At 36.7% G+C, this 8,866-nt stretch overlaps 1 pseudogene; it reads right to left on the bottom strand.

Moving 5' to 3' along the window:
* Window positions 1–2,470: 2,470 nt before the first annotated feature.
* LOC103692621 (oligosaccharyltransferase complex subunit OSTC pseudogene) overlaps window positions 2,471–8,866 on the bottom strand; it is a 21,942-nt pseudogene continuing 15,546 nt past the window's right edge.

Here is an 8,866-nt window from a genome sequence, read left to right as displayed (position 1 = left end):
TTACAAACCCCCTGTTTAGGAAGCCTTGTGACTTGCTGTAACCCACAAAGGAGTTTCTTATGTGAGTTCTAGCTAATACTGTTGCCCTCCCCTCTCTTGACTATACTTCTTATAAAATAGCTGCACACGAAGCTGTGCTGCTTCCAGACAGTGTAGACCTTTCCATATGAGGCAATGTGCAGCAGAACTCTTCCCTGCTTGTCAATCACCGCAGTCAGACTCTGATAGTTATTTACTTATTACTCATCCAGGCTAGGGAAAGATGCTCTAGTAGCTGTCATTCATAGTTGAGGAAACAAAGGGATGTATTAAATAATTTATCCAGGGTCAACCCTTAATGAGTGCCAATCAAGGATCTAGTGGTTTACAAGACTACATTTTGTGTAATTAGTACTTTGGGAGAATAAGCGTTGGATAAATGAGAAGTTCTTTCCCAAGTGAAGCCATGTTTTTAGGTGGTTGCCACCTGATCATGCCAGCAGAGCCGGTTAGAGCTTCTGCGGACTCTTTGGACAGTGTTCATCAGCTGCTTCTGGGATTGCTCCCCAGCAGCAAGTCAATACCTGTTATTTGCAAACAGCTTCATTTCTTTAGTTATCCTAAAGTTTGCACTTTTCCACTGTCAAAATTGTTGAAGTAGTAAAGGTTTAGATTTTAAATGAATTATATGGATGAATCTGTTAAGTGACTCTGATAAAATTAGGTTCCATTTTCTCTTCAGTCTGGTAGAAGAACTCATAGCATTTAATTCAGGATATTATTAGGGCCCAGTCTGAGTTTCATTGATTTATTCAGTTAGTGTTTGACCCCAAAACATAGTTACAACTATTGTGTTCCTGACAAGAAGAAAAATATTGGACTTTCACTGCTGCAATGGTATTAATCTTTTGATCAGTACCTTTACAAGTATTTTGAAAAATATCTCAATTTAAAATTGTTTATATATAAAGATTCTGTATATTTATGAACATAATCAAACATGTCTTGGGTTTTACTCTGAAAAGTTTTATTACCAAGCGGTCAAACATTATTATTATTATTATTATTATTATTATTATTATTATTATTATTATTGGATTTTTAAAATTTACATTTCAAATGTTATCCCCTTTCCCGGTTTTCTGTTCACAAACCCCCTATACCACGCCTTCCCCCTTCTTCTAACCACTCAACCATTTATCCCTTCCCTACACTGAGGGCGGGGGTGTCCATCCTTTGCAGGACCAAGAGCTTCTCCCATTGTTGCCCAACAAGGCCATCCTCTGCTACATATGCAGCTGGAGCCATGGGTCTGTCCATGTGTACTCTTTGGATGGTGGTTTAATCCCTGAAGCTCGGGTTGGTTGGCATTGTTGTTCTAACGGGGTTGCAAACCCCTTTAGCTCCTTCAATCCTTTTTCTGACTCCTCCAATAGGGACCCTGTTCTCAGCTCAATGGTTTGCTGCTAGCATTCACCGCTGTATTTGTCATGCTCTTGCAGAGCCTCTCAGGAGACAGCTATATCAGGCTCCTGTTTGGATGCACTTCCTGGCATCAGCAATATTGTCTGGGTTTGGTGGATGGATGTATATGGGTTGGATTCCCAGGTAGGACAGGCTCTGAATGGCCATTCCTTCAGTCTCTGCTCCAAATTTTGTCTCCTCCTATGAATATTTTTGTTCCTGCTTCTAAGAAGGACTGAAGCATCCTTCTTCTTGAACTGTTTGTGGATGGTATCTTGGGTAATGCAAACATTCTTTTAGTGTGCCCACATAGTATTGCCCTTGCTATATATACGTTAACATCTTATGGACTGTCTCATAAAAAATAAACTAATGCTGCAGGACCATACACAATGAGCTTCAATTTGGACCAATTGGGATTTTTTAACTTCCAATAAAACTTATATGTGAAAATTTGTATAAATTATAGGTTTTTCTGTAAACTAGAAGAATCATTTATTTCTGCTTCTTTCATATACCACGTTGTCCAGGAAACAAGTCCCCCATGTGAATCTGAAGTGGCGGAGTATCACACATGCCCTTTCAAGGGAAAGCACCTCTGCAGAACTGGCCAGTCATCCAAATATCTCAGCTCTCAGGATACACTTCTTGATTTGCATTAATTTCTGAAAATCAGAAATGTCATGGCCAAAAACTGATGATGTGTTTGTAAAAAATAATCATTGTATTCAGTACCAAAGTTTTAGGAGGAGTATATTTTCTTTAAGAAATAAAAAACTAAGAAAAAATGCCATTTAATACAGCTGGTACCCTGGGATATGTCATCAGGAAAATACTGTAGTGTACTTGTCTCCGACACCATGACTTCCCAGCCTAGCTTTGTTGTGCTTGCTAGGGTGTCACCCACTCCATGCAATGGTTAAGCCACTCTCCATTCTTTTCCACATTACATAAGGGAGTGGTTCAGCCTTTACAGCTTTATTAAGGGGAGCAAAGCTGTGATCCCCTGATTTATTTTCAAAAGGTACTAGCCCATCAAGTACCCTAGCAATTTCATTCTCATGAATACCTAGCCATGAAGAAACTCAATAGAATGCAGACAAAGCTAATGAAAAGAAGAATAAACCTATTGAGTTTTGGTATACTTGGTGCATTGATCAGTCCAGGATTATGAAACCTAAACCTCCCATTGTTAACATAAAACTAGATGCAAGTCCTTCCATATTATACTGTCCGTTTACTCTGTAAGCCAAGAAAGCTACTAGTCTCTGATGACCATGTTCATCACTCATTGATCCAATACTTGGAGGTTCAACGATAACATCATAGATTATTCTTCTGGTAATAAGAAGTAAGATACCACCATCAGGGCATACACCATCATAGCTGACAGCCATGTGCCCCCAGGGCAGTTTCTTCAGCTTCAGGTTGAGGCATTCAAGCATTAAAAATGGGACTCAGTAGAGTATCCATGTCCCCGGTAGTAAGGCCAGCTCTCTGGTCTCCAGTCTCCCGTGCCGCCTAGAAACACTAAATTGTAGTTTTTAATGACAGAATCACACAAATGCTGTAGCATCCTTTGTATTCATTTGCATTCATTGGTGTATTCTGTATTTGGAGATTTTATTAAAATAATGATCTAAAGTTTTGCCCAATGATTTATGAAAAAACAGTAAAGAATACTAATGTTTTTGTTTTGTATGGATAGAAGAGGGAATTCATGAAAAAATTTAGGCTTTGTCAAAAAGTAGGTAATTTAAGATAGATTTCAAGGTCCCTGTTAATAAAGACAGCATCTTTGCATGGTTGCTGTACTATATCCTTTCCAATGTGTATTCAGTGAATAAAAATATATAATAAACCAAAACATAAATAAGACAATAGGAAATTACCTCCATTAACTCTTGACTCTGTGAGGTCTTTCAGCAGCCAGACAGAAAAGATGTTTCATACAAAAAATAATCCATAGTGAAAATATGGAATTGCAACCTTCATGGTGCGACTTGAAGATTATTTCCTGTTTATTCATTTAGTAATACTACTTCCCAGAAAATATTGTATTAAAATGATATAGTTATTCAACTCATGTTTATGATTTTTACATTTAAAAATTAGGTAGAAAAGCTACCTAATTGCTGGTGCAATTGGAGAGGCTTGGTGTAAATAATAAGGCTTCTGTAATTGTCACTTCCTCATGGCCATTATTTCTCCCAGAGATTATATCTAGCTAAAGAAGATGCATGAAAATAAAAAGAGAAGAGGACACCGGGGCAGACAGGAGCAGACAGGACTGGGGTGAGCCAGCTGAGAGGTAGCATCACACATCTAGGGATGCAACACTGCCGCAAGTTAATGTCAACACAAATGCAGGATTTCTACCTCTCCTAATAAAAACTGTCTTTCCTACAGAAAAGAGCATGTGACATGTTATGAAATACGATTTGTGAATTTTTCTTCACTCCCCATAAGACAAATTCCTTTCCCCCAGCTCTGGAAGATTATTTTTCTCTCTGATGTTCCATGATGCCCTGAAGGACAGTATCTGCCTTCCATTCAACAGCTTTGAGTCACATCCTATCACTCAGCTGCTTAAAACTCTTCCCTGCTTTTGATCATTCTGAAGAGAGGGTGGGGGCTCTCAAAATCCTATCGATTTTCAATGATCCAATTACCAGTTCTTTGAAAATTTTCAACCTCTTAAAACCTTGTTCTGCCTGAAAGTTGAATAAGCTAAGTGTTCCCTCATCTAAAGTATTTTGTTTGTAGATGTATCTTTCTTTTTTTTTTGATATCTACTACTTTTTTATTATTATTAACTTGAGTATTTCTTATATACATTTCGAGTGTTATTCCCTTTCCCAGTTTCCGGGCAAACATCCCCCTCCCCCCTCCCCTTTCTTATCGGTGTTCCCCTCCCCACCCTCCCCCCATTGTCCCCCTCCCCCCAACAGTCTAGTTCACTGGGGGTTCAGTCTTAGCAGGACCCAGGGCTTCCCCTAGATGTATCTTTCTTGTATCGGAGTTTTCTTTTCTAGGATCCTCTATGGGCTGGATTGGTAGATAGATACTGTTTGAATTTGGTTTTGTCTTGGAATATTTTGAAACATATGTTTTTAGATTTTTCAATATTCTGATATAATCATATCAGTTCCCCTGACAATTTATCCCTCCACACCTAGCCATGAAATCCTCCTTTACTTTCAAATGTATGCCCTTCCCACCCCACCCCACCTGTGTGTATGTGTGTGTGTGTGTGTGTGTCTGTCTGTCTGTCTGTCTGTCTGTCTGTCTCTCTCTCTCTCTCTCTCTCTCTCTCTCTCTCTCTCTCTGTCTCTGTGTGTTTGTGTGTGTGTGTGTGCATTCCTGTGTTCCTAAAAATATAAATATGGTGGCATGCTCTATCTTTATGATGCAACTTGTATGTATGTGATTTCAGTGATATTTGATATTAGGTAAACAATTGGTGTGTTTTCCCCTGGGAAGACTATTGCTCTCTTTCTCAGTTCCTGTTTTCTGTAGGAACTTTAGGTAGGATTGATGTCCTACAGGTTTTCCCCATCAACATTAGCATGGCTATTACTACCATAGTTCTTCTGGGCATGCTTGGCAGCTTTGTTGATGAGATTTCATGAGAGTAGCTTCTGACGTTTCTAGGACATATAATGCCACAGCAAACTCTCTGTATGTATGGCTCTCACAGTCTCTCTCCTACCACTTCCACGATGATCCCTGGGTCTTTGTGCAGCAGTTATACCTTATAATTCTGCATCTTGATTGGTTGTGGTTTTCTATATTTGTCTCTATCTGCTACAAAGAGAAGTCTCCTTGAGGGTGAAGACTATGCTTATCTGTTGGTATAGGGATTAATGTTTATAGATAACTCATAGGTAGGGATTATACTGCTTTACTAAAGTAATCATTGTAAGTTCTTCTGTTTCCATGACCTCACAGACTCTAAGTAGTTGGGTAAATTTCCAGTGCCATGCATAATTCCCCTCTTGTTGAGTAGGTCTTAAATTCAATTAGAAAGTTGTTGGTTAGTGCCAAGGTATGTGTGCCACAACTATACCCTTTGAGACACCCTCTCTACATTCCTGTCTAGAAATACCATCATGATCAGAATAGTGTGCTTCTTCAGCAGCCTGGTATTGTGTCATCCATGCAAGCTTTCAGTAGGCATTCTTTCTTTGTTACTTTAGACATACAAGGCAGCCTGGGAAATTGTCCTCTGGAGTAAACTGACTTAGCACAGTGCTGTGGTAATTCTGATGTTACAAACCTTAGTTTGCTGTGAGGTCTGGAGACTGAAATATGAAGTGATAAAATGTTCCTCTTTTTTGTTTTTTCAGATGGTTCATAGAAAGGGTAATGCAATGTCTCAGTCAGCCCTTTTTCCTAGAGTGAGTATATGGGCAGATGATTTGACTTAGGTTCTACCTGGATTATTTACCTGTATGTGAAATGGGTGTAGTGCTGAAAGGTAGCTGAGAGAAACTCTGTTTCCTTAACATCACAGAAGTGTTTATGATCTGCTACAAATGGAGTTAATCATCATGATATAATTATTATTCAAACCACCATAAAACTGTTTACATTTTAATGATGATGGAATTCTAAAGTTATTATTATTTATAAAAAGCCATCACAGCTATTATGAGTTTAAATTAAACTGCCTGTTTGTTAACATCTTTGCCAAAAGTCACACTTGGATGTATTTGACTTTCCTTAATGAGCAGTATATGATGGAATAAACATTTTCAAAGATTATTTCTTAGTATAATTTAATGCAGAGCCTGTTATAAATCATTAGCAATGGTGCTGTGATTATAGCATTTGTTTTTATGAAGCTGTTGAATTTAAATAAAAGGGAGGTTTGTGGAAACGGGAATGAATTCTTTATTAATACATAGGTTCTTGAGGAATAAAAGGTGAAAGAAAATGACTCATTTTTCAAGTGTATTGTGGTGTTGTACATTCTATTATATGGCTTTGTGATCTAGTAAAAGACAGAACAACTTATAGTAACTTACCATATGTGACCCCCCATACACACATAATACAGAAATATTTTTAAGATAATACACACTTGTAATGAATTTCTAGTTTAGCTTTTATTTCCATAGTCAAAAGAACCTTTACCACAACTCTTTTTAAAGATCCTGTATTTTGAGCTTATTCATTTCCATTCCTCTTTTAAAATGTATGTTAATGGGTTCAGATTTTGAATCATAATCAGCATAAATAATTGGCAAAGCTGAATTCTTACTCCATGATAACTGGGGAAATGGACTAAATTCACTTGTTCCTGAAAAAGAAACAACCCTAGGAAACATACGGCTTTGACCAGGAAACACAATTTTAATTCAAGGATGTACCATGATTTTGAAATAATATTTGTTGGGAAAAGCTTTCTAACTTAGGTGTAAGTATTGGGTAACCATTGTGAAAAATAGCTAAAAAATAATTATTCAACATATTCAAAAATAATATTCAGCTATTTTTAACACACATTTATTATCCATCTTAAAAAATGGCAAAGCATTGTAAAATGAGAGAAAAGCATAGATGGAATTAAATTTCTATCTTTGTATAACTTGCTGACAGTGCCTTTATGATGGAGGGGAAAGAGAGTAAATAGGAATAAAAGCACTGGCTATGGACCAATGCTATCAGACAGTTGGTCATATTTACTTCATAATTAGTGAGTATGAATGAACAGTCATGATAGGTTGTTAATAAACTGTATGAAAGCTGAGTTTTATTGTTGTATTAATAACTCCAGCAGTATAAAACACTTACTTGGTAAACGATAAGGATATTGAAATACACTCTGTTAAAAAAGAGAATATATATGTATACACACAAATATATATATATTCTTATATATATACAGAAAATAGAAAATATATATTCTTACACACACACACACACACACATATATATATATAATAGAGAGAGAGAGAGAGAGAGAGAGAGAGAGAGAGAATCTTATATCTTTGAAACTAACCTCATACTTGTCATGCAGACACGAATGACTGCGAGCTCTTGATCTTCTTGCCTTTACTGTCCAAATATAATGGTATGTTTGCCACTGAGCAACATTTTTAACTTTGAGTCCCTGCTATTTTTCATGACCTACCTATGTTTTTTGTTTTTTTGTTTTGTCAGAATGTGCTAGGTTACACCATTATCTGCAGCCCATAATATCCATTTTGTAATAAGAATTCAATTCTTGTTGCCAATTTAGTGGAACTATTTTATAATTCAATTATTTAAAAACTATTGCTACACAGAAATGTTATTCATTATAAACTTAAATCCTCAATAAGCACAATGCAATCCTATTTATGCCATCACAGAAATGACTGATTTCCTGCTTTGCTGTGTGTCTGTCTCAAATGCTTCCTTGTTTGGCTTTATTTTACTTGAAATATGAAATCTACATTTCCTTCATAATACCTCAATTTAACCTTTCTTATTTTAGATAACTTTGGTACTCTAGAATTTGTATTTGAAGATTCTAAGGAGTTAGTACCTAGCCAGGTCAGTGGGATAAATTAAATTAAATTCTACAACCTTACGTGGCTGAGAAAATAAAGGCATTTGCTGCCGAACCAGGTAACCTGAGCTGTGTACATCCACAAGAGTTGAAAGGAGACAAATGAACGTAAATTCTTTTATAACTTTTGTATTAAGGATATTGTCACATCTTTATGGACCGTACTTTAATCTTTTGCTCATCTTGTCCTTATCTATTTATTTATTATTTACCTTATTTTTTTATACTTTGAAAGTTATCCCCTTTCCTGGTCTCCCCTCCATGAACCCCTACTTTATCCCCCTCCCTTTTGCCTTTTAAGAGGGTGTTCTTCCCACCCAGCCACCCACACTGCCTCACCGCCTGAGCATCCCCCTTCTCCGGGCATCAAGCTTCCCCTGGAACAAAAGCCACCCTCCTACTGACTTCAGATGAAGCAGTCCTCTGATACATATGTAGCAGGAGCCATAGACCAACCCATATTGTCTTTTTGGTTGGTGGTTTAGTCCCTGGGAGTTCTGAGGGTTCTGGTTAGTACAGATATGATGACTACATTGGAATAATTTTATTTTCCTCTCATCAAACATTTATTATTTATGCATTTCATAATACCTTTGATTCTTCTAGTAATTTTAAGTTTGAATTGTTGTAGTCTGTATTTACCCTATTTTCTATAAAACATTAAGTATCATTTCTTCCATGTTGCTGTTTTTTTTTCTTTTATTTAAATGTTCATTCATTTTGAGTACTCTAGAATTTAGGGGCACACACATAGTCTTTAATACAAAAATAAAACCCATTTATCAAGTTCTTATAGTCAGAGCCTCCTATGAACAGTGACTTTTCTTTCTTTTTCTTTTCTTTGCTCCTTTACGATTATATTTT

This window comes from Rattus norvegicus, chromosome 6, assembly GCF_036323735.1.
Source record: "Rattus norvegicus strain BN/NHsdMcwi chromosome 6, GRCr8, whole genome shotgun sequence".
In the NCBI taxonomy this organism is placed as follows: Eukaryota; Metazoa; Chordata; class Mammalia; order Rodentia; family Muridae; genus Rattus; species Rattus norvegicus.
The sequence above is the reverse complement of the archived record's forward strand: the minus strand, read 5'-3'. Positions and strand labels throughout refer to the sequence as shown.